This window comes from Pteropus vampyrus, unplaced genomic scaffold, assembly GCF_000151845.1.
Source record: "Pteropus vampyrus isolate Shadow unplaced genomic scaffold, Pvam_2.0 Scaffold132, whole genome shotgun sequence".
Classification (NCBI taxonomy): domain Eukaryota; kingdom Metazoa; phylum Chordata; class Mammalia; order Chiroptera; family Pteropodidae; genus Pteropus; species Pteropus vampyrus.
Window position 1 is genome coordinate 2114053 of NW_011888913.1, and position 26742 is coordinate 2140794.

The window sequence follows — 26742 nt, forward strand, 5'->3', positions numbered from 1 at the left end:
GGCCCCTCGGGGCAGGGGTCTCTGGGTTGTGTTTGTTCGTGGTTTTCAGAGGCGTCTTGAAAAGCGCGAGGTGCATAATAAATAGGCTCTTGCTCAGTAAATCCATTTTTCTTTCAGTGACGCGGGCCCCGCACAGGTGTGGACGCAGCGGCACTGCGCAAGCCCGCGCTCCCATCGCTGCGTGATGGCTCTTACTCTTCCTTCGCTTCTTTAAATTTTGGCTTTTTCTAACTTTGGTTCCGCTTTCGCCTTTATATCCTTAAAACTTTCTTCTGGGCAGTATAGGCACAGCCCTCTCTCCCTCAATATTGTGTGGTCCCCTCCAAATCAGCAAGTAAACCGGAACCAGTAACGTATTCTCTCAGATGGCTGACTTTTGTGTTTTCCAATTTATGCTAATGAGTGAATGCTGGCCTCAGATGGGAACATTACGAGGGAGCCCCGTGACCCCTGGCCCTCCTGGCCACCAGTGTAAGGGGATTTTTACTGTCGTTACCTAAACTTTTCGCCACGCCTGACCATCCCCTTTGCTACTGCCAAGGTCAGTGGGATCTTTATTGTCCTTTCCTGGCCTTTTCCAGTGGCTTCCTTTCTTTTCCTTCATTCTCTCCCTGATCCAGTCTGTGCACTATATATTGTTGCAAGATGTAAAACCCATATTTGATTCTGTTTCCCTTTTATTTAACAAAATCTGTGATGGCTCTTCATTACTTGTAAAATTAAAAAAATTAACATGAAATTAAGTCTGACAATCTGGCACCAACCCTCGAAAAGAATGTGAACCTTTCCTGAAACTGTAGTCATTATGTTATAGACGTTCCGTTGAACGCATGAGTTTTGTGATATAGTGTTTGGAAATCGATGGGTTAAACAAAGTTAAAATTTTTCTATCTTAGATGTTTTAGTGTTCTCATTTGCAAGTCAGTTGTTAAGAAAGTGATAATTTATATATATTACATATCATATATAGTATGTAAATGTGTGAAATACTTCATTTAACCAGTAATTATTGAGCACTTAGGGACCAGGGGACCAGTACTGTTGCAGATGCTGAGGTTATAATAGCGAACAGACAAAAACATTTGCTCTTATGGAATTTACAATCTGGCGGGACATATAGACAATAAAATGGATAAAATACTAAAACTAGTAGTATGTGGAACAGTGCTGTGTGCTAAGGGGGAACAGGATAGTGCCGGGGGGAGACAGGAAGTGTTGGGGGAGGCGTGGCTGTGGAAGGCGTGAGTGGAAAGGGTGACATCCGAATAAAGATATTCATCACATTACCCTTTAATAGTTTTGGAAATCAGATAGAAATAGTTATATGTGTTTTTATCATGAAAAATTGTGGCATTATATAAGGCATTAAACAGAAAGATAATTCAAGCCACTATTAAACTAATATCTATATGTGTCTTTGTAAATTGGTGCTAATGGTCAGTATAACTCAAAGTATTTCAGATTTGGAATTTAACTTGTACTCATTTATTACAAAGTCAATACTTAGCTTAAAAATTAAAAAGATTAGTAATTATAAGGTTTTCAAAGAAATGTACTAATGTTACGACCCACCTAATATCATATGGTTTCAAAAATGCCATGAAAATGGTTTTTTTCTTTATATTTATAGCATATAGATAGCTCATTCTTCTACTACTGTTAATTAATACTTTCATAGTAATTATAGAATACTTTAAATATACATTATTCTTCTGAATTTAAAAGATCAGGCTTTTAAACAAATTAATTTAGAAGGATAATAGAACCGACCTGCACTTCTATAAATTCTTTAATAATGTTTTTTAAAGATCATCAAAAATAATCTTCTAAAAACACTTCTTTGTCTGTGGGCTGCAACATTCCGCGAGGCTTCTCAGCCTCTTTACTCCTCAAGTTTGGTCACAGTTACGTGCTCGGGGGTCATTGTTTTCCACCAAGGGGCAATTGCCCTGGAAAACAGATCCATTACGTTTCTTTTCAATTATACGTTGCAGATTGGAATGTAATGTCAGCTTGTCAAAAGGACACACAACAAAAATGGCAAATATAGGTACATTGTCAGATACAATATGCAGTGTTCAAAATATCTCGCTGGCTCTGTTGTGCAGGTGACCAGCAGATGTAAATGGGAGCATGTCAGCTCTGAGGGACATTTCTTATAGCCGAGCAGTAACCTTGACAATGACGTGGAAGCGGTGGGCATGGTGGAAATGAGGAAAAGTTCGAGGGCGTGGTTAATAGATGGTCAAGGTCATTATCTTGGACAGATTTCTCTTATAAAATGTTTGCGATTTAATCAGAATCCGACCCTACACCCCTCCCGCCCCCCCCGCCCCCCCCCCCCCCAGTGACCAAATTCATCCAGATGCCAGAATTGCCTGTTTGGCATTCTTGTCAGTTTAGATTAATAACAATTAACAGCTTTATTGAGATATGTTTTACAGAACATGTTCACCTCGCTAAAGTGTCCAATTCATTAGCTTCTAGTATGTTTAGAGATTGTGACGTCATCACTGCAGTCTAATTTTAGAACATTTTCATCATCCCTCAGAGACACCTAATAACAGATATGATTTCTGTTGACAACATTATTGCTACATGGAAGTAAGTACTTACCATAAAAATTAGTTTTTCTCACCAAAGTGTTTATTGTGTTTTGATGATAACTAACAAAAATTTAGATTCAGACCCTTAGCTGAACTCATATGTAAGTTCTCAATTTTTAAATATTTAATACAACACTTAATATTTAATTTTTGGTAATTTAAAATATATTCTTGTTTTCTCACATCTCATGGAATGCGGAAGAGCACAAATAGAAAAATGTGCTGTTGGATTAATGTAATCTCTTTGTTTTGTCTTTTGTCTTATTGTCTTCCCCAAGAATTTTAATTTGTTTATTCATCCTTTAAGCCAAGCATTTTAATGGGTATGTATATATTTATTTAATTTGTTGAAATTAAGCTTCAAAGTTGACTTCAAAGTTGGCGACGCATTTCCGAATAGTAAAAATCATAATTTCAATAATCGTATACTTTTTTCTTCATCTATTTAAATTAAGGTATAATTTCCATTTAGTAAACATTCACTGTGTTTTGTGTACCGTTCTATGAAGCTTGATAAACTTGTGTCGCCCTGGGACCTCCACCACAGTCAAGACGCAGGCCACTCCCTTACGTTTCCCCCACGCCGCTTGTCCTCACCTCCCCTCCTCACCGGGCCCCCCAAACCACTGATCCCTCACCTGCCCCTCCAGTTTGTCTTTTCCAGAGTCTCATCTGATGGAGTCCTGCCTTCCGAGTCTGGTGTCTTTCACTTAGTGTAAAGCAGTGGTTCGCGGCTGGGGTGTGTTCGCTCCACAGGGGACATTTGGCAAAGTCCGGTGGCAGTTTTGGTTGTCACAGTTGGGTGGGGAAGGCGGTGAAGTGCTACTGGCATGTAGTGGGTCGGTGTTAGGGACGCCGGTACACTTCCTGCAGTGCCTTGGACAGCTCCCGCGGTAATGACATACCTGGCGCAACACGGCCGTGGGGGTGAGGCCGAGAAACCCCGTGACAGCGCATTGGAAAGCCGCCCGTGTTGCTGCGTGCGCAGTGGTTCATCGCTTTTCATGCCTGAGGTTTGGCTGTACCACAGTTTGCGTAGACGTTCCCAAGTTGAAGGCTATTTGGATTGTTTCCAGTTTGGGGAGATGATGAACAAAGCCCGTAGAAACCTCATCCCTGTAAATACCTAGAAATGGGATTGTGAGGTCCCGTGGTGTGTGTTTAATTTTATAAGGAACTGCTAAGCTTTTCCAAAGTGGGTTTACCATGTTACATTACCACTAGAATGTATGAAAATTCCAGTCGCTTCTGTCCTATCCGCACTTTGTCTTGTCGGAAGTCCTCCCGGGTCTGCGGTGGTATCTCACTGTGGTTTGACTTTGCGTTTCCCTTATGACCGATTATGTTCAGCTTTTTTTTAAGTGCTTATTCGCTGTTAGTACTCTTCTTTGGTGAAGTGTTAGATCTTTTGTCCAATTTTTTAAATTGGGTTGTTAACTTTCTTATTGAATTTTAAGGCATATATTCTGGACATAGGTCATTTTCAAATATGTATTTTGTACATATTTCTCCCAGTCGAGGTCTGTGTTTGCCTTCTCTTCCCAATTTCATTTAAAGAGCAAAAATTCTCAATCTTGCTGAAGTCCAATATATAATTTTTCTTTTTGGGTTTGTGATTTTAATTTTGTATCTAAAAACTCATGGCCAAACTCCAAGGTCATGCAGATTTTCTCTTATTTATTTATTTTTTTTATAGAAAGTTTTTGTAGACGTTTCAGGTTTTACATTAAGATCAGTCCATTTTGAGTTAATATTTTTTAACATGTGGGATCTGACTTTTGTTTTTGTTTTTGTTTTTGTTTTTGTTTTTGCATATGTGCATTTTGAGTCTATAGAACAGTTCAGAGAGAATTGCCATCGTAACAATATTGAATCTTCCAATCCACGAATGCTGTATAAAAGCCTCATTTAGTTAGGCTTTTTATGTTCTTTCTTTCTTTCTTTCTTTCTTTCTTTTTTTTAACGCCTACAGCACCCAGTCTTCCTAGGTGGTCTCCCATCCAAGTACTAACCAGGCCCGATCCTGCTTAGCTTCTGCGATCCGACGGGATCAGGCATTTTCAGGGCGGCGTGGCCGCAGACAGGCCTTTTATTTCTTTCATCGGCATTTTGTGGTTTGCACATCTCACACGTATTTTGTTAGGTTTATTTAGAAGCATTTGACTTTTCTTCATTCCATTTTAAATGGTGCTTAAAAAATTAATTTCCACTGGTTATGTAGAAATACATGTCAAGTGACCTGCGTACGCGCATGGATTTGTAAACCATACTGTACGTTTGTAAACTAGCTGAGCGTCTGATGGCATATCATTGCTCTTGTTAGCTTGCACAGAGTCACTGAATTGTCATCTCATCCCCTTGCGTTGTGGATGCAGTCACTGAGAGTCGGACAAGGTAAGTGACTGCTTAAGGTTTTTGACCAGTTAGTGAAGCAACAGGCCAAGTCTCCTAAGCCCACTCCTCATGCTTTATAAACTCAGCGTTTTGTGTTTGTGTGTTAGGGGTTGTGGTATGATGTTGGACAGATCTCCAGGCAGTGTTGCCATTTAATCAGATCACATGCGTTGTCATTTCCGGTGTGATCTGAGAGCATTGAAAGCTTCCACCTCAGGATTTCCTTTCTACTTTTTTGCCTCAGGAGCTGAAGTTGCCCATGTCAGAAAGGAAAATATCTCACAAAGGAAGCATAAGTCATTATGTTGTTCTGACCTTAATATTCTTTAGTTTTTCAGAGATGTGGTATTTGTAGGTTGTGATGGCAGATAACAGCTGGGGGCTTGAGAGATAGGGCAGGACAGGTCCAGGCGTAAGTGGGCCCAGGTGGGGTGCTGCCATGGTGGGAACCTCGTCCAGATGTCATCGTGAGCGCGCTGGGCACCAAGCTGTGAGAGCAGTATAGTGAAATGGAGAGAGAGACACCAAAAGGACACGGCGCTGCAAACCTCACCTGGCTCCATGATATTTTTGCTCGCGTGCCTCTGAAAAACAAGCTCTTTGCTTGTCAGACACTTGTGGTGTATCTTTGTCAATAGAACTATGGATTAATTATGCCGAAATAAAGAAAGGTTCCCGTGTGTAATGGTAGAAACAGTTTCCTTGTTACGTTATTTTGCCTGCCTTTTTTTATGAGACGTGTTAGATACCATAGACCCTTAATAAAGGACCACTGGATGACTAATCCATTTTACAAAGAAACATGTATAAAATAAACAAGGTTAGAGAAATGTAATTAACTCCATATCTTCAGGTCATAAAGGAAAATGATGCTAAAATAATCAATACTGCCCATCTTATTAGAAATAAATGAGAAAATAATTTAGGAGAATGTTATCCAGTGTGAAGTTTTATTTAGTGTTCGTAATTTTTGCCATGAAATTTAAAACATGGCCTTTTAGCCATTAGGGTATTTGATTGTGAAAATAAGAAAGAACGTTAGGGAAAGAATCTATCTAGGGAAAGATTTGCAGTGTTTGTAATATTTTCCTTAGCAGTCGTAAAAATGAGACACACTATAAAGTCACAGTAAAATTTGTAGAACAAAATGTCTTCCCAAATTTGGACACGTTTCCATTTATTTTGTTAGTATGAGAGCAGTGTAGTTTCTGCATCTGAACACGCATACATAGCAATATGTCTCGTTTTCATTTTTGTTTAGTTCAAAATACTTTTCAGTCTTTCCTTGTGATTTCCTCTTTCTCTCCTAGATTAGTTAGAAGCATGTTGGTTTCCCAGGTATTTGTGGATACTTTTCCCAGATATTTGTGGATACTTTTGTGGATATCTTAATTTCATTGTGAGAACATAGTCTGTACGATTGAATCCTATTAAATTTATGGAGATGTCTTTTATGGCCTGTATCATTTATTTTGGTAAATGTACAACATATACTTGAAAAGAATGTGATTTTTCTGTTGCTGGGTGGAGTAAATTCTATAAATAAAAATTAGGTCAAGTTGGTTGATAGTGTCATCTTCTCTCACTGGGAGAGAATTGTTAGTCTCCCACTATTGTGGATTTATGTGTTATTCCCTTGAATTCTATCCAATTTTACACCATATTTTTAAAAGCTCTGTTATTAGGTGCATCTATATTTAGGATCGTTATATTTTCTTGTTGAATTGATCCTTTCATAAAAAAGTTTTTGAGAATGTCTTTCTTGTGTTTGTTAATACTCCTTGTCTTGAAATATTTTTTTTTTCCTGTTAATATAACCACTCCAGCTGTCTTATGCTTAGTGTTAGCATGTATATATTTCTCCATTTTTTTTGCTTGGCATTTTTTTGTATACTTGGCATTTTTGGTCCGACAATGTCTTTCTTAACTAAAATCTGCTATCTTACTCTGTCTCGTTTATTTGTTGCTCCTTTTTCCTGCTCTTTTCTCGTTTTGGATTGAGTATTTTTTTAGGGTTCCATTTGCTCAGCACTCTTGGTTTATTGGCTGAACCTCTTTGCTTTATTATTTTACTGTTTGCTCCACAGTTTACACCATGTATCTTTAAGTTCCAATACTATTAAATTACTTTGTGTGAAATGTAATTACCTTACAATAGTATGTTTTCATTCACTGCTTAGTTTCTTTTTTGTTATTGTCATACATTTTATTTTTATATGCATAAAAAATGCCACAAATCTTTGCAGATAATTTTCATTTAAATAAATTAAACATTGAAATAAAATCTTATATATGCCCACATTTACTATTTTTGGTATTCTTGATTCATTTGTTTAGATCCACATTTCTAACTGGTATAATTTCCTTTCTTCCTGAAGAACTTCCTTTAATTTTTGTGTGTGTGTATGTGCCTTCTGGTGATTAATTTTCTCCCCTTTTGTTTGTCTGAAAATCATTATTTTGTCTTCGTTTTTGAAGGGAAGTTTTCTTAGATACAGAATGCTAGGTTGAGAGTTTTAATTTCTTTAAATCTATCCTATCAGTTTCTATTCTCTAGTTTTTTCTGATGAGAAATTTTTTTGTTCCTCTTGATTATTATTTTGTCACTTTTAAGATTTTTCTTTTTGTTTTTTTCAGAAATTATATTTTCTTGTACCTTTATGTGCTTGCTTTTGTACTAACCCTGCATAAAATATGTGAATTGTTGAATTTCTTTGATCTGTGGATGGATTATTTTTTCAAAATTGGGAAATTTAGGTCATTATTTCTTCAAATTTTTTTTCTGTTTTCTCCCTTACTCATTCTACCCACCTGCAATCCTTCGTGCTTGGCATTTCAATTATACATATGTTAGTCTGATATTGTCGCCCAGATTACTGAGTCTGTGCTTTTTCTTTCCATTTTATTTTTCTTTCCATTTTATTTTCATCTTCCAGTCTCATTTTAAAAAATGTTTTGTTTTTTTTTTTAAGTTCAATTGCATATTTATAGTAGCCGTTTTAAGAATATGCTTGCTACTTCCATCACTGTGTGGTCCATGGGTTTGTCTCTGTGACTTACTTATGCTCGTTGTGAGTAATTTTTTGTTGTTTCTTCGCACGTTTAGTAAGTTTTGACTAGATGTTGAGTGTTGTGACTGGTGGTGTTTTGTGATTCATTTCTGACAATCATCCAAGTCACTAGAGAATCATTTTGACCCTTTGGAGGTTTGTTTTTTAAGTCACTTAGGGTGATTCTGGAGGAGACCTAACCCTGGGTGTTTCACCCAATGTTAAGATAACGTCCTTTTTTTTTTTTTTTTTTTTTTTGGCTCTTCCGGATGCTTCGGTTGCTTGAAGGAAACTCATCACTCTGGCTGGTCAGAACTTGAAGATTTCTGTACTTAATGTGATTGCTGGGAATTGTTTAGCCTATAGCACCCTTTTTGCTTATTTCTCCCTGGCCTTAAGGAATTTCAGCTATTTCCTTGGGCAGCTCCCTTTTCTTTGCTTCTCTGAACATCAAGATCCATCTTTCTCCTTTAGTGAGTGATACCCTGTGCTCTGAGTCCCTACGCTGTGGCCTTAAAGTTGATTCTTGGCATAGCTCCAAATCTCCTTTGTTTCTCTTTTCTGGGGTCACAGTTCTATTTTTCTATTGTCTAGTTTTTGAAAATAGTTGTTTGCTATAATTTGTCCAATTATTTAGTTGTTTACAATGGGCCCTGGTTACTACATTATGGCTGGAAGCTTAACTGTTTACTTGTAATTTTTGAACTTATTTCAGTCTGAATATTTATTTGATAATCAAAAGCAAGTATTTTAAGATACTTTAGAGTTATACAGTTCTTCTTGATAATGTTTCATATGTTCTTCTAAAAAATGTATAACGTTGATAGACCATTATTTTTATTTTATAGTAGATGAAACTGAGATAGTTAAGGAAACTGTAGGAGTTTGGTTTCTGGTCTACAGAGCACACCTAATTTCTTTTTGAGATTGTTATTTTACTTTTTTAAAAAGAAGTTGTAGAAATCTGAGTCAGAGGTAACTCGCCGTCTTGAGCCACTGTTGATTTCCTTTGCCATACTCGTCAGGTTGCTTATAAGGATTGCCCTGGGATGGTAGATATGCAAGAGTTAAAAAAAACTTTAGATGTTGATAGATGTTGCAGAAATGAGCTTATTTGCCTATCAGCCATGCCGTTTGTGTTTGGGGGAATCCCCCATTCCTAGGTGGATGAGTGCCCTGCTTCCTTCTTGTGGGAGGCCAGGTGCAAGCATGTGACCTGGGGTGAGTGCTCAAGATGCAGAGCAGTGGTGGTGGTGTCCTGGCTCAGGTGTACCCTTTAAAAGACAATTTTTGTGCTTCCTGAGTCTTTACTCTTCCAAGTGTCTTTGCTCCAGCTCATTTCCAAGCTGGGTCCTCTGCTCTCATTCTCTTCCGTCTCTTCTCTTTCCTCCCTCTCTTTCTCTCTTTCTTTCTTTCTTTACAGCACTTGATACCTTTTTTTTTCCCTGCTCAACATATCCCAATTTGCTTTCTGTTGCTCGAACCTTAGAACCCTGTGTGGCAGAAGGAATGTCTGACTCGGAACTGGGATCAATATTTGTTTAGTCATATATGCTTATTAGGTTTCTTTTAGCTTTCACAAAAACATATTAATTCTTCCCCTCCCTTCCCTATGATTTTGTGCTAATAAGCATGTTTATCTTTCTTCAGCTGGCACTTGGTTTCCAAATTCGTGAAACAGAGATGATGATTTTTGGTATCTACTTTGCTGGCCTATTTTACAGACACGTAGGATAAAATCTCTGAGCATGTATGTGCATGTGTTTGCGTGGATGCGTGCGCATGTATAAAATATGTGAATGTAGCGTAGTATTATTTTAATGGGGATGGCAGGATTGTCCTTCACTTAGAATTTCCTGCACTTCTCAGTTTTCAGTGGGGTTATTTGGCGTTAACAGCACCTGCTCTGCTAGATCGCTATTTCTTTGTTTTCCCGGGGAAGTCGAGTGCTCGCGAGAGTGAATGAAAGGACGATCGGTCCAGGCACCATGAGCACAGAAATCCTTACTGTGCTCTGTAGCCGGGCAGGTCTGCCCACAGGACAGGGACCTGGGCGGGACGGGCTGCTCAGGGAGGGGGACGTGTTTGTCATGTGTAGCCAGCTTTGCTCGCCTTTTACTTTGGCAAGTGTTTTAATGAATTGCCTCCTTTAAAAAATAATTTATTTTTTTGTTCTTCCACATAACATGATCAGATAAATTCAGATCACGAACAGATGCGTCATGGGGAACACGAACGATCCTGTCCTCCAGAGGACACCACCCCAGTGTCACCCGTGGTCCTCTTTGACAGGGGTGTCATGCACGCTATAACTGATGCTGAAAATGTTCCTTAGGAGAAGATTGGAACGACATGAGTGTGACTCCGTCCCGCGTGGTCCCTCTAGTATAGCTCTGCTCACAACTGAAACCACTTATCTGAAAGGCCTCCATGGTGCTTTAAGGCTCAGCGGGAGAGAGCGGACCAGCGTGGACGAGGGCCGCGTGTCTGTGTGTGCCTGCATGCCGTGACCCCGTCCACACTGGCAGAGCTGGGGACAGGTTCTGGGGTGCTGTGACAGTAGCGACACGGAACCACGTATGTCCCGTGTGTTCTTGTCTCCTGGTAAGGACAGCAGCCACAGTCGTACCTGGTCTCCAGGTGATTCGGAGGTGGGGCATGGTGTTAACGAGCATTCTTCACAGACTCATTTTGCTCGTTTCCCTTTATCACCATTCTCTTCTCATTTCATCACGTTGAGGCTATAACGCATAAAAAAACAAATAAAGGCTCAGTTTAAAATTAGATTGAATAAAATAACCTACAAAAGTTTATTAAAATAGGCTCTAACGTTTTTTAAGAAGGTCTGCGGATGATGAGACGTTACGCTCCGCTAATGGCTGCTGCTTTGGGTAGCTGCGTCGTCAGTGGCAGCTGGTAGGAGAGCCTGCAGCAGAGCGCCGACTGGAATAATAACTTTAAAACTGAATGGGTCTCCATCCACTCTCGGAAGTTGACGTGGAAGTTAGCATTTTCCTCATCAGCTTCTTGGATCCTTCTCTGTTCTCATTAGCTTTTTTATTTTCTAGTAGGTGGGCAATGTTGTATATTCTCTGCTCCTGTGAGGAGCATACGTATCCTTTGCCTCATACGCCGATATGGGACCCCATGGTTTTCATAGGAAAATAAAATACAAATTAGCTTTTAATACGGAGTATGATAGCCCAAAAAAGTTCATTATTTTCAACTAAAATCCGAGAGAATTCTATGTGGAGGAAGTGATTTGGTTGTACTTTTGTATTCAGGTCTTTAGTTTTTAAAGCATTGTCTTTGAGCTTAAATTATTTAAATATTAATGCTAAATGAAAGTGGCTGTTAGTTTTTTAGAATATAAACTGTTATGATTGTTTTCATATTTGAGGCCATAGAGAAGTCATATAATACATGGCACTGCCATATATTTATGCCCTAGAATTGTTTTATATATATCATATTTCATGGCTAACATTTAAGCAGAAAGCCATCTTGAGGGAAAAAAAACTACTTAATTAAAAATTAAACGATGAATTAAAACTTAAATTATGCAAAACTAATAAGCTACATTACCAAGACCAACAATTAATACACTACAATATATTCAGGAAAGATGCTAACATTTTAACATTTGTTTTATGTTAGAATTGCAATTCGCAGTGTATGCTGTTTTGGAACATTTATTTTGAAGAGCTCAGCATGTCTGAATTAAGGCATAAATCAATGGTCTAAGATTTTTAATCGTTATAGAATTTATCATGGATCAAAATCCTTGATAATACAAACAGCTGCAGAGGAAAAGAATCCAATTGTTTTCTAGTCAGTGCCAACATCATATCAGCATATTTGATTACATTTATTCCTTCCAGTGTGCAGGTCAACAGTGCAGAAATGCATTTAATTGACAGAGTCCTAAAGCGGTCTATTATTTTGTTTGATAGATTAGTTTTCCTTTGTTCATGCATAATGGATGCAGGACCACAGTGATGACAATTGCTATGGTTTTGAACTTCAGAAACTTTACATAAATGGATATTAAGGAAAACTAGGGAATTTTAAACCTAAGAAAATATGAGCCGTTTAAAAAATTTATGTTGTAGTTCAACGAAAGCAGACCTTTAACTGTCTTCCATTTTAAGTGCGCTGGGTGCATCGGCACCAGACTGCGAACCAGCGCAGCCGAACGCGCCGTTTGCCTCTCGCCTTGTTCACATCGAACTGCGTGCGTGACGCCCGGGTGTGTCAGACCCAGCGGGCTGCAGTGTTTGGACGGGGTTCCCCGTACGGCGCGTCCCTGACGATTCGTCCGTTCGTCTGGTCGTCGTGCCGTAAACGTTATCGTGTGTCCCGTGTCAGGCACTTGCGAGGCACCTAGCGACAGAGCACAGGAAGACTTTGAACTTTTGCTTCAAGACTGTCCAGTTTTCGTGCAGAAAGACACAAACTGGTAATATAAAATAGTTCAGCAAGTTCATTCCAGGGTTTCACGCGGCCACCTGATCGGCGGTGGGGACCGTAAGTCGGGAACGGGTGGCTTACCTGTCTCTGAGTGCGTTGTCTGTTCTCCCCTCTCGTGTCCCGGCACAGACAGGCCAGCAGGTGATAAACGCAGCGCTTTGAGACTTGCCACTTCCACGGCTAAAGGTCTGGGGAAAGCTGGGGTTCCCCGTCCCGGGTCGGGCGCCCGCTGGACCCGCCATGTGCTCTGCGTAACGAGCCTCCCGTCGCGGCCTCTTGGCCCTGCCTCGTTCCTTCCTCTGCCTTGCCTCACGCAGGGTTTTGCGGAATCACCGCTTCATCAGTTTTTGGTGTTGTGGCACTGGCCACGGTTAAAATGCATTTGGGCCCCGCCCCACGTGGGCTGACACCGGTACCGCAGCACACAGTAAGCTCAGGTGCGGACCCCCCTCCGTGGAAGCGAGCGACTGAGCCAGGGGCCCAGGGACGTCGCTGCCGTGCACGCCTCGGGTCGTGCAGGCTGGTCTTTATCTCGCTGTCGTGACAGCTTTTGTCGATGACATAAGTTAAATGTGTTATTTAACAAAACAGCGAGGGGCATGCAGAGCACTGCGTGACAGGCGGGGGAGCTTACAGCAGCTAGCGATACCTGTGCCGTGTCTCAGGAGTTTGGGGCAGTTCTGAGAATTTTAAAATGTGCCCCGTTGCCCACACGGAGGTGAGCACGTTCATTGTTGGCAAAGGAGTGGAGATGGAAATAGTCACGTCCCAGCCGGAGGCCGGAAGGAAGCTCCCGTCCGAGCTTTATGGGGAGTGCTCATGCCCAGCGTGCCGGCTTAGGGCTTCAACGTGCTAGATTCGGACACATCTAAGCTGGCGTTTTTTGTTTCTTTAGGTGGGTTTATGCGGAATACTTTTCTATTTTACGTGAGTGTTTTTACAGTTAAAATGTTAAGAGGTATACAGAATCATTTAAAATAACAGATTTCAGGAGTGCAACACAAATTTTCTAACGCATTAGTACACTTATTTAATTGAAAGGCTGGAGATTAGCTTGTGAGAACTGGTTCTCTTGAGAGAAAATTATGTGCATACGCGCCTCTTGACAAAGTTGCTCCGGAAACATGTGTTTGTGTTTATTTAAATTATTTATTTCCACAGCCGTTTCCCCAACAATTAGTGCCGTGTTTCCATAGCAGAATAGCAGAACTATTGTTATCATGCTTGAATGAAACGGATGCCAAATATGTCCCAGTGTTTAATTCACGTATACTTTACAATCCATTTTCTAAGGACACTTTTATAGTAAAATATGGTTCGAGTGGGAAATAGTTCGTTCTACTTTGCAACGTTTACTAATTTACTGTCCCTTTTTTCTAAACCCCCAACTCATGTGCAAAGTAAGTTTTTAGATGAATTCTGTAGTACTCCTAAGTTTCAAGTCTTTCACTTTCTTGAGAGAAATGTTCTAGATGAAACTCTCTAATTAGTTTACCACAGGTGACTTCTGTGCTGCCACATACGTGGCATTTTCTTTAGGTCAAGGTTGTCCGTGTCACTGTCTGAGATGGCAGAAGACCGCCTTGCCGGTGGTTTTGGTGAGGCACATCAGAAGCCCTACAGTGTTCTTCAGTTGCTTCCAGCAAGGGCAGATTGAGATAACTTCATTATCTGAGTTTTGCTGGTCCTCTCTTCAATTCTTTGTCTTCTAAGCCTTACTTAGCGCTACCCCCCGTCCCCGAGACAGTTTTAAGGTCATTCTTTTCAACTTTACCTCCATTCTTCAGAACGGTTAGCTTTTTCTGTGATGAGAGAGGGGACAGTCTCTCACCGTGCTAGCGTACGGTGACAGGGAGAGTCATTTTAGGAAAGGGGAGCAGTGCCCCTGAGACAACATGTAATTGTTTTCCGCTTTGGATTTTAACCTTTAGCATCTTAAAGGTGAAATTACTGGTTTGCTTCTGGAACCTGTTATTTTTTCCATTAAGATTCATCTTTCAAAGTTTAAAATATATTTTTTGGGATTCTAACGTAGGTGCCGTGCCTGAATCGCGTCCCTCCAGAATTTAGGTATTCAAGCGCTGACCCCCAGTGTGACTGTGTTTGGGTACCAGGTGGTAAGGAGTTAAGATGCCATTCGAGCATAGTGGGGCCCCGATCTGGTAGGCTTAGCATCCCTGTGAAAGGCACCTGAGAGCTCCTGTCACACTCTCTCTCTCGAACCCGCACAAGCTCTCTGCCACGTGAAAGCACAGTGAGAAGGTGCCATCTATAAGCTGGCAGGAGGATTCACACCAGAACTCGACCGTGCTTGCACCCCGATCTCGGACTTACCTCCAGAACTGTGACAGTACTGTCTGCTTTAAGCCACCCAGTCTGTGATGCTGTACTGTATAGCAGCCCGAGCCAACAGACAGTCATACAAGTGCCATTCGGCACGAAAACCAGCCTGCCCCTCCTTCAGTCAGTTTGACCAGCTCACCAAAACAAAAAGACGGTTATTGCAAGTAATGAGATTACTTATTGCAAAGATCAGCCACTCTGTGATACTTTTATTTTCCCGTACGTGCTGTTCTCTTGCTACCTATGGACGTAGCTCCAGATCGAGTTTCACTGTGATTCATGGCATGTGTGTATATCACGCGTAGACAAGTGCACGCGTCCTAAGTGCACGGATTGATGAATTTTCGTAAAACGAGTATACCCATGTAACTAGCACCTGCATCAAGAAACAGAACAGTACCAAAAGCCTCCTCTGGCCCATTCCTCCCCACGGCCACCTGGATGGTAACTAACACTGCTAACTTTTCAGTAACGGCATTGACTTCAGCATTGACCTCGGCTGTTTCTTCATCTGCATGGTGTCTGATTTGAACCAATCTTCAACATTACTCTGATTTCTCCTCTATTAAAAAAATTTTTTTTTCATTCATTCTGGTTTCTTTTATATTGTTGGTCTTTGACTCGTTACTAATTTAGTCTACCCCCACCTCCACACACAACTTGTTTACTGCATTGTGGAGAGAGAAGACTATTTTACAGATTTAGGAAATAGATTTCATAAGCCCCTATAAATAAATAAAAATGGCTGCATCAGCTTTATTTTGTAAATCTGGAAATTCAAACTTGAAAGTGGAGTTCGTGGCTTAATTTGCTTGTGTTCTAGCGTGGTGTGCACACAGCCCGCGGTGGTGTGCCGTTTCAGCCACGTTACTACAGCGAATGTATCTATAAAGGAGATACGCCTGTAATACCCCGTTTTGAATGCCCCTCTAATGAGGTATTAGAGCAGAGGTGGTGTTGCATTTGGGGGGGCTGCCGATTAAATGCAGCTGGCATATTATTACATTGCTTTTTCAGTTGACATCAACTTTCCACCAGCTCAAGTGTGAAGAAGGATTTTTAGCTCTGAGTTTAGATAAGAAATGAGAAAGGTGCTTTTGTCTTATTTTTGCCTGGGTCAGTTTTTCCTATTAAATGACATCACTGATATTTTCAGTGGAAGTTACTCCCAAATTATAACTTAATAGGCAAGTACTTCATCTTTTATACAACAGTTCAAGAATATTCAAATTTATAAAGTGAGATAAATATGTATTATTGTTCATCTTTTAAAGGCAATAAACATATATTACAATATTATCAATATGATTCTTAGTATAGATATTTTGTTGATTCTTTTATAAAGTAGTAAATCCTCTGCTTGAATTGGAAAAAGACTAAAGAAAAGTAGATTCTTTTTGAAAATCTAAAGTGAGATCTATTTATTCTTGATTTACATTGTTTCTAATGTATATAAATTAGTATTATATATTTGTTAGATGGTTTGTCAGTCCGAAGCAGAATGACCTATACATACACTTATTTACATATAAATACGTATTATATTTGCACTTAAACACACAAATGCTACATGCATGCACACACACAGACATACATAGATCCATGCGTGGATATGTTACATGAATTGGCCGTACTAGATTGCTAACAGGCATTGATTTTTACAGAATATGGTAATGTTTTGGTAATAAAATCATCAACGAGTTATGTTACTATGACTTGTCCTGCTGATAAACGATGTACTAACAAATATCCCCAAGCTGCCTGCAAACATACTCTGATGTCGATTAATTAATCAGTTAATACTCGTAGGCGTTGTGAGATTCAATACAAGGCAGATTTGGGTGCTAGATGTCAATTTGCTCGGTTTCTTTAGATGTTTGAAATGATTGTGTTTTTATTGGCCCTGCGCAGAGAGCTCTTTTCTGTACCATTGCATCCAGTCCAGACGTGCCGTTAGGCAGGATGCCCTTCGGCACAGTTGACATCGTGAAAGTGAACTGGAGGGGCGGGTCTCTCTTTCGCGGTCCTGGGTATGGCTGCAGCTCACAGGGGTACTGAGCACGATGCAGGCCTGGCGTCACGGCCAGAGGGACCCAGAGACTGTTGTTAGTTAGGTAACCTTTTCCTAGTGGGCCACCTCTGCGAGGTTTCCAGGTCCATGAAATGATGGACTTTTAATTCTTTTTAGAAATATATTATTTCCAATTCTTTAACATAAAACAGTGTTGGCATCATTTACCGTGACAACTCTTTGTCAATCACAAGTTTGCATTTTCTTGCTCAGATGAAGCCATTATGCTGCTCGCATTAACAACTTTAGTGGAGTGTTCAGATGCATTGTGGAGAGAGAAGACTATTTTACAGATTTAAGAAATAGATTTCATAAGCCCCTATAAATAAACAAAAGAAGAACCCTGCACTAAGAATCTTGTTTTTCTGAGAGGAAGGGTAGGGAAGGGATGGCTACTGACAAGGGACTACTGACTTGCAGACACACTCATCCAGTCATTTGTTGTGCCTTTGACCCTAGTAGCAAACGTGGTAGAAATGTGTTTTTTTGATAGCAGGCTTTTTTCTTTTTATAACGATTCTGGTTTTCCTTATTTCACGTAGACTCCAGTTGATTAGAAGATTGAGTCTTCCCTAGTCGCAGTTTAGTATCCTCTGATATCATTGCATTTAATGTTAGAAATACATTCTGGTTACGTTATGTCGTATTGAGTTAGTTTCTCAGGAGTTTTATAGAGGATCGGACAATAGTGATGTTTATGGTGTTTAGACTTGAGAAAAGTATTACTTTGTTTTTGTCAACTCAGAAAGTCTGACTTGTCAATAAGGTACCCTGAATTAAGCTCGGGAAAGATAGGTTTCTGCTCCAGTCTCTTGGAAGTGGGTGAGTGGAGACTGTTGAGAACCCGAGGCTGCCTGTGATGTCGTGGGGAATAAAAACTGTGAGGGATCAGTGGTGGCACAGGAGCCACGTACTTGCCACCTCTGATTCAGCTGAGTAGGAGGCCCTTTGAAACCACAACGGAAAATCCTCAATTGCCCAGACGCTCTTCATTCTGTGATAGCACCTTGAATTTATTAAATGCCTTAAAAACCGTCTTTAGATGGAGTATATATGATTATCCTGGTTAAAGTCTTGCACATATTTTCCACACCTATAGCCCTACAAATATATATTGGTAGATTAAAGACCCTAGGTTTGAATATAGGTTAATTTTTAAATTATTTTCTCTATAGTTTGCCCTATTTTGATTATGGTTTGTTTTATGAGTAACCATATCTAATAGTGTAGCAAAACTCAGAATTCATTTATGTTTTGAAATTGTATTTTTTTGTCCTTTATTACTGATTAAATAAGACAGGAGTATGTTTAAAAATTAATAGCTGTGTCTTGTAAATAGAAAGCAAACAAATACTGGACATTTTTGACAATATGAAAATTAAAAGAAATAGGTTAAATAAGGTCTTGATGTGAGACGTGAACTTTCTGTTGCAGGTGAGAACAAACTATGCATATAAAACAGAAAACTGTAGTTACTATTTATAGATCAAAGAGTAGTTTACTTTGTGTTGCTGGGCCTCTGTTGGCACTGATGTGTCTGTGAGCCAGAGTCCTTGCCAGCTACCGGGGATCGTGTTCTTTCCCTTCTCAGGCAACGGTTAGGGCTGCTGGAGAACCGAGCGCCGGTATATTCTGTCTCTCCTCCCATCCCCCGGGGCCTCAGGTGTGTGTCACTCGGTGCAACGTGGCCGATCGCAATCCTGGGTGCTTTGGGCTATGGTGTTAGTGGCAGTGTGTTTTTAAATGAGTTGGGTAAAAATGAAGATTCTACTACAAAAATTCTGTAATATCGGATTGTTATAGAATTTTTATGCTTACGGGATTTGTTTGTGGACTTAGATTTATGACGTCATCGTCTCTTGCCTCCTAGCTCAGTGTTTTTCCTGCTGTTCTGGACTCCTCTGTTGTCTTCCTCAAAACTTTCACTTTGGAGAAATCGCAGGAATTGCCCGTGTTATTTTCACGAGGAGAGGATGTGTTCCTCATGTAAATATCCGTAATATACTCTCAGGATTAACTGTGACTGGCCATGATGGGCCTCCAGCCCCGCCGGGTGGGGTGACCCACGTCCCCTGGATCTGGGCCAGCCGTCAGGAAGTTGTTTATTCACTAATCAGCATGCTCATTTGTTCATTTGTTCGTCCATCCCCCCGTACACATTGACGTAGAACCTAAGACGTCCCAGGCGTGGGGTTCAGCTGTGTGTCCACAGCTGGCCACGTCCCTACGCTGAGGGAGTCTGCTTTCTAGTTCCGGAGATTTAGGAAAATCAACAACAAAACCGATGTGAGGGATGGTGTTAGGGTAACCCCTTTGGAGAAGCATAAGTTGGGGAGAAGGGGTTGAGCGTGATTGGGGTGGAGTGGTGGTGATTTTATTTTGGGTAGAGCGATCCCTGACCCTTGTCCCCGCAAGGCCTGTGGGGACACCGAGCCCGAGCCCGCCCGAGCCCGCAGCAGCCGGCTCTGCAGGGGGACCGCGTTGTCGCGTGCAGCTGCGTCTCCCCGGCCATGCGGCGGCCGCGGTGCCTGTTACCAGCCCGCCCCTGCCGCTCGGTGGGGCTCGCTAGCGGGAGTTGTCCAGTGCGTGTTAAATTTTCAGTCACCTTAAAATACGTCGGTATTCTAAGAAGTCGATGGCTGTCGCTTTGTTGTGGGGGACTTCTTGTCCCTTCGGAATCGTCTGGTGCCCTGTTTCGTATCGGTCATGCAGTTACCGGTCTCGGCGCTGTCGTCTGTTACTCTGACCTCTTCCTCCCGCGGGAGCTGCCATCTGGGGGTGGATGGCACCCCCGCCCATCAACGTCGCCCGCACCTGGCCCGGGCTGCCACTGGAAGGCATTCCACCAGTATTTGTTGGACGAATTCCTCATTATTTTAGCGACGTGACGTGCAAATAGTAATAACAAGTTATTCAAATGTTACAAAACAGTGTAAGTCGACATTTATCGGCAAAACCTTTCTAGTAAAACACGTTGAAGCGTAGATGCCACGTCTGTTTTCCCCGCACAGTCTCTGTTCCAGCTGTGAACTGGTTTCCTGTTCGCTGCGTCTTTGTCGTGCGTGCTGATGTCTGCGAGTGCCGAGAGAAACAACAAAAACAAGAAATTAAAAAGTCCCACACTAAGTGCTGTCTGCTTACATTTTTCAGTGACGTTTTTGCAAGTGTGTTCAGTGGTGGAGTTACTGGTTTTGGTCGTTTGGCACAGCAATCGATGAAATCTGTGTGCTAACAAATGGCTAGCAAAGAGAAACTGTCACACCGCACGCAGGCCTCTCACGTGTAGTCGTTCGGCTGACTGTAGGTCTGCGTGGGCGTCACACGTCACATGTCACACGTTGGCACGGAGGGGTTTACTTCGTGCTCCTTCCCAGCCATCCTGTGAGCTGCTGCACGTTACGGCGGGTGCTCTTCCTTGGGCGTGCCCTTGTGTGCTCGGTGACGCAGCCTGCTCCTAACTTGATCCTGACTTTGGGTCGGGGTGACTCTGTGCTTTCAAGTAGGCAGGAAGCGCGTTGCTTTGGTGTATTCCTAGGAGCAGGAAGAGGTCAGAACCGTGGCCGTCCGCTCCCCGCCTGCTGACCTTTTTCCTTTGGGCCCCCCTGATCAGTTTTGAAAGCAGAGCTGGTTGCAGCCCTTTCTGGGGGAGCCCGCCTGGTCTGATGGCAGGTTCAGATCATGCCCAGAAGTGTCTTCTCATCCTTGCTTCGTATGTTCTGCCAGCTTGCTGTATGGCTGCCACAACAGTCACCCTGCGCGTGGCTTGATTGGTGAGGATTTACATGTGTGCTAATTAGAGTGGAATAAATGATTGGCTGCTTGCTGCATTGCCATAAAGGGTGCCCAGATGTACACACTACATGAACATAATGTGCCCAGGCATGGCACATCAAAGTTTGTCAGCTGCATTACCTCAGCAGGCTTAGGGCCTGTCGCAGAGAATTTGCTGATAATCGTCCCCTATGATTTAGTGTCTTACTTGGTGAAAGTGAAAGACCTCAAAATAATTTCTTGGCAACAGAATTTTTGATCCTTCAGGAAAATAACAAAATATGCTTACACTTAACTGGGAATAATGAATAGATGGCTTTAAGCGATGTATATTCAAAAGATGATTTCTTATATTTTGAAATATTTTCCAGTAAAACAAATAAAATATCAAGTAAATTGGCATAATTGGATAGATTGAATTTTTTAACATTGCATAAACATCCGTACTTTGGGTTGAATTAAGCCATGAGAAAACCACCCATGCATACATTTGATGAGAGATGTAGCACAGAATGATTTAATTTAAATTCCCCAAATACATTTTTCTAAAACTTAAACTTTACTGTGTATAAAATGTCTATATATATTAAAAAATCCATAATATATCTTCTTTGTAAATGTACAGTTAATATTCAGAATTCCCTTGTGTTGCATTTGTGTACAAAATCTGTAATATCTGGCTACTTTGACAAGTAATTCTGTAGTTACATGTTCATAATATCGATAATGTATTAACGTACGATGATTAAACGGTCAAGCTGCCACATGAAAGTTACGAGCGGGAGCATTTTCCCAGCACAGCTAGGCAGGAACAAAGCCTGCCCGTTTACAGATGGCGTCACTCAATCCCTGCTCCAAGATGTTACTCCAAGATGTTAGCCCGATAGCATTGATTCTTAGCTTTGATACTGGGCTGCACTTGAACGGCCCAGTACAGTTCAGTGATAAGGTTAAGTTAATTACTGTGTCTGTGCTATCCAGCTTTCACGCGATTACTGCTGAGGAAGAGTTTGATGCCTTTTGCTTTAATTAAGCAAAAGGGAATGAACAGTTATAATTGGGTTTTGAAATAATCCTGTCACTATCGATAGTGTGTTCCCTCCAATGTTGTTGCATGTGCTTCTGGAGGCAGAATTCTGTGACGGGAATGAGGGTTTTCCATTTTTGTCTACGTGTTACGTTATCATTAATGCAGGTTTATGAGTAGTTCAGATAGTAGATTTTAAAAGAGTTTTGACCCGGAAAAGCCTTTTTGTAAAAACTTCGATTCAGGAAGATGATGATGATTTTGTTTGTTCATATAAATATACTGAGATGTAACTTTCAGTGAAATTTTGTGCTTCTACATTCGTGATACATTTTTAACCCAGTTTTCAATTAAGACAGATGAATTTTAACTTTAAAAAGATTACCGTAATATTTAAGCTTTCATGATTTTTGTACATCATCTCTATTTAATTGATTTGACTAATCCTGCAGAGTTCATACAAATTAATAGAAAAATGAAAATGAAGGAATGCTGTAAACTTCTCTAGTGTAGTGTGAGGCTTCTAATTTTCTTTTTTTTCTCTTGTAGGAGTATTGATTTTTGTTTTAATATTTTCAATTAAAATTCTAATTAATTCATATTTTTCTTATTTTTGAGCAAGAACGTATAATTATACTTTTCTTCATTGTTTTTCTAATGGGCATACTTGAAATATGTGAATACTGTCATTTGGGAAAACGTTATGTTTTCATTGAATTTAGGTTTTTCACCTCTAAATTGGAACTATTCCTCTTCTGACAGCTATTCAGAAATTATGAATCCTGCCCTCCTGGGCTGCTGCAGCTGTACACCTAATAATTGTGGGATTGTCAGCCTCGCCTCTCTTCTCTACGTGTTACTGAAAAATTTGATTTAATGTTTCTGTAAATGTTCCTCACAGTGATACTAGTCAAACGAGAGAGTAAGAATGCTTTTTAAGCATTAAAGAGCGGTAAGTTTTAGGAATTGATTCTTATTAGCTAATGCATGTTTACTGATGTTCGCTAGCTCACAGGTTGACAGTCACAATGAGTTAATTATTTCCTCTGACTTTTGCCCTCTACATTTTAAGTAAGTACAGTGAACCTGAGTGGAGAATGGGAAAACAGTCTCTGAAAAGAAAGGTTACAGCAGTCAAACATAGTCTGCGTAAGAAGGGATAGCCGTAAGTAAAATGCTCATGATAAAGAGTTTTATGAGATAAGCGTCCTATTTTATCTAATGTCCTGTCAGAATGAGACGACAGTTTAAAATGAATGAAGAGTCCTCTCTCTCCATTCTCCACGGATAACAGTTCGTGGAGAAGGGCACAGAACTTCAGAATTAAATTTAGATTTTAATTAGTAGCCGGTCGTAATCTTGGTTGTGTGGTTGGCAGAATAAGACAGTCCTTTTTCACCTCCTTCTCCCCAATACGAGAGCTGTCCCGGGGCCTGGTTTCACTCTGTGGCAGTGGAGAGTTAGGGTTCCAGTGGGGTTTAAGTGGCAGTCACCTTCCCTTACCGTAGGGAGGCCGTGCTGGGCCGCCTGGCTGGGCCAGTGTCATCACACACATCCTTGTATGTGGGAGGGGAGGGGATGGGAAGAGGAGGTCATGGTGATACCGTGTGAGAAGGACTTGACCGCTGTTGCTGGCTTTGATGGTGGAGAAGGGGGCCATGAGCCACTGAATGTGGGTGGCCTTTAGAAGCTGGAAAGGGCAAGACAAGGAATTCTCTCCTAGAGCTTCCAGAAGGAGCACAGCCCTGCTGACATTTGGAGTTTGGCTCAGTGATCCCTGGGATGGACGTACGGCTACAGATCTGTAAGATGATAACTTGGCGTTTTAAGCCACTAAAGTTGTTGTACTTTGTTACAGCCACCCTCGTACGGTTATATAGTCTAAAGCAAAGGTATGCATTGAGGTTTATTTTAATGTAAAACATTATATTAGTGTTTATTTTTATTTTTATTTTTATTTTTTTATTTAACACCTCAGAAGAACCCTGGTGCTTCGGCCCTGGTGTGCGTTACATGTGTGTCTTGGCCGTTGCAGGGGTTAGTGCTCTGAGGCCATGTACTGGACACCTTTAAGGTGCAGGTATTAGGGAGGCAGTGTAGTCTGAGTTATAAGTCTTGGGTTTATGTTCCAGCCTCTAGTTAAAGGAAAATAACCCGAGTTTCTTCATTTCAAAGTGGAAAAGTAATGTATTGTGAGTAATTGATGAGAAAATGTATGTGTGTGGCTTACAAACTATAAAGTGCTATCTCGGCACACGTTATTATTAAGGTTGTTATGCCATCTTTTTCCAGCTCTAATACACAAAACACAAGATCTCTGCACAGTAGTGATTTGGAGCTAGGAATTCTGTCCGTTCCGTGGAGCTGGCCGAAACTCACCTCGCTGCCATATTGGTTCTGCCTTGTCTTTGCTTGAAAAACCAGACAGAGGTGCTTCCTTCTTTCTTTGTAGCCCCATTTATAAGATCGATGTAGAATGGGGGTCCAGTTAGTTTGCGTTTCCCCAAATTAAATTGCCACTGATTTTTATTCTTGTGAAACATGTTAAGCTTAAAGAAAACAATTATTTTTCCATTACTTAAGTTCCTAAAATGTTTTATCTAATAACTAATAGTTATTAGTTTTAATGACTCGAGTGGTTGTACGGGGCACAAAAAGGGATCCATCCCAGTCCCTGCCCTCGCAGTCCTCAGGATGACCAGCAGCCAGCCCCAAGGTGCCGGCTGTGACAGGGCGTGCGTCAGTGTGAGGGGCGCACGGCCGGGTAACCAGGGGTCAGGACACGGAGGCGCTGAAAACCCGTGGGAATTTACTGTGGGGCTACGGGGAAGGGGGACATTTCAGGCAAAGGAGAGCGTGTCGGGGCTGTCAGCTCTCCCACTCCGGTTTAGCGTCGGCTTAACCGTGGAGGCCCCGTTAGAGGAGGCTGTCCCCGTGGAGCCAGGGGGACCGAGCTGGAGGCTGGAGCCCGTGAAGGTTCGGTGTGAGCTGGTGGGAGTGGAGGACGTGTGGGGGGAGGGACCGGTGAGGGTCCAGAGGCCTGGCCTTTGGATGCGGGGCTGGGGGTCTTGCTCGTGCAGGCAGGTTTGGGAGAGGAGAGCGGGGTGAACTCGTTTTTGGTCGGGTCGGGGGTCGGATGCCTGTGGGTCATCTGGAAGGAGATGCTGAGGTTGGAAGGAGGGTGGGGACTGGAGTGTAGGTGGTGAGTCCCTGGCCGGTGGGAGCTGCCTGGGGAGCACGCGGGGTACAGGAGACCGGTGAGGACAGGACGCTCAGGCTGGGTGGGGCAGGGACATGGAAATACCTGGGGCCTGAGCAGGGATGTCTGAACTATTTGTCATTCCCTGTGAAGTAAGCAGGGGTCAGGACATGGAGGAGCTGGCGGGACAGATCCCTGCCGGGTCCACGACTGCACTTGGCCTCTGAGCTTCACGTCCCCTCACTCCACACGGTGTTTGAGTCGGTCCCCTCTCAGCTCACTCGTACATGTGCGGTGGCGAGTCTCATATCTGACTGCACATTGGGAAAAAGCACACGAGGGATTTGAAATAAGAGATCTCCAAGACTCTCAAAAGTCTAGGACACTTGATTGAATTAAGTCTTGAATACACATTGAATTAACACCTTCATAAACCCCTTTAGTTTAGGGAACATGTTACACATTAAAAAATCAATACCATTATATCTCTATTAAAGTCCTGAGGAAAACTTATTAAATTTATTAGAGCATTTTAACATCTTACATTTCTTTTATATAATACAGTGAAAATGTACATTTTATTGGTATTATGTTATTAAAACATAGCTTCAGTTAAATTTTAAGTCACTAAGTAATAGAGTTTTTTTTTTAAAAAACAAGATATATTAAATAGTTATTTTTTAGATTATCTCCTCCAGTAAGCAAATTTGATTTAGGCATTTGAAAACTTGGCTCAGGTTGTTTTATCCTGATACATTAACATTAATCATAAAATAACTCCTTTGGCTTTAATATAGGAGACATTTATTAAATGTCCTCCTACTCTCTTTCAATGAATAAGACAAAGCATAATAGCTCCCAAATTTTGTATATATGTACAAAGATAGTATATTATGAGGAATAGCTTGTGTTTTAACAATGCACGATTTCCTACTGTTTTATTACTATTGGCTATATGACAGAGACGGTCATTGCAAATATTTTAAATTTAGAACAATTTACGCCCTGCAGATAAATTATTGTGCAGTAGTCATTTCTTTCTAAATGACAGTTAATGGACTTCTTCGAATGCTATGCTTAGCATACCATAGCAGAACTAAAAGTAATGATCAAAAGACTGAGGTTAGTATGTGACACTTCCTAAAAGACCTAAAATAATTTGGAATTGTATGTTAGCATTCAGAAAACATAGTCATGCCTCAGCATATTAGACCGTGTATATATTTCAGCTGAGGTGGTGAATTTTACTTTAGGACATATTATAGAAGAGCTTTTTGGAAAGTTAACTTCCTCTCATCAGCTGAAGTCTTTTAAAAATGAGGTTGATTAGTTTATTATAAAGAATATTTTCTTGCCTCTTTTTAATAATATAGAATAGTTATAAGCAGTAGCTTCATTTATTGCTAGAAAAAGTGTAATTGCAAAAATTAACTTGTCATACACCACAGCTCAGCAAAGTAACTTTCTTATAAGTCCATGGTCACAGTATGTTTTTGCAATTCAGCATCTGGCTCTGTGGGGTACTGATGGCTTCTATGAAGAAAAGTACCAGGGTGAGCAATTAAATGCAGAATGACAGCATAAAATATGATCATTATGGTTACACAAAAGACACATTTATGAATTTTGCAGATAACTGTCATTTTTCGACTCATATTTTCTCTTGCTTTGTTAGCTTAATAATTTTAGTGCAACTTATTTTTTTCTTCTAAAAAGTGAACATGCCATTTTTATTACCCTGGTATTTGTTTACACATCTTTTTTGTTTGTCAGATTTGAAGAGTAATGATAACTCTTATTCTTTTGGCGCA

At 41.0% G+C, this 26742-nt stretch overlaps 1 protein-coding gene and 1 pseudogene across 3 annotated transcripts in view; one reads left to right on the forward strand and one right to left on the reverse strand.

The window, feature by feature from the left end:
• Nucleotides 1–26742, forward strand: part of ZNF407 (zinc finger protein 407) — a 370323-nt gene that overhangs the window by 49662 nt on the left and 293919 nt on the right. The gene's annotated exons all lie outside the window — the stretch shown is intronic.
• On the reverse strand, nucleotides 4570–4688 carry LOC111744319 (annotated as a pseudogene).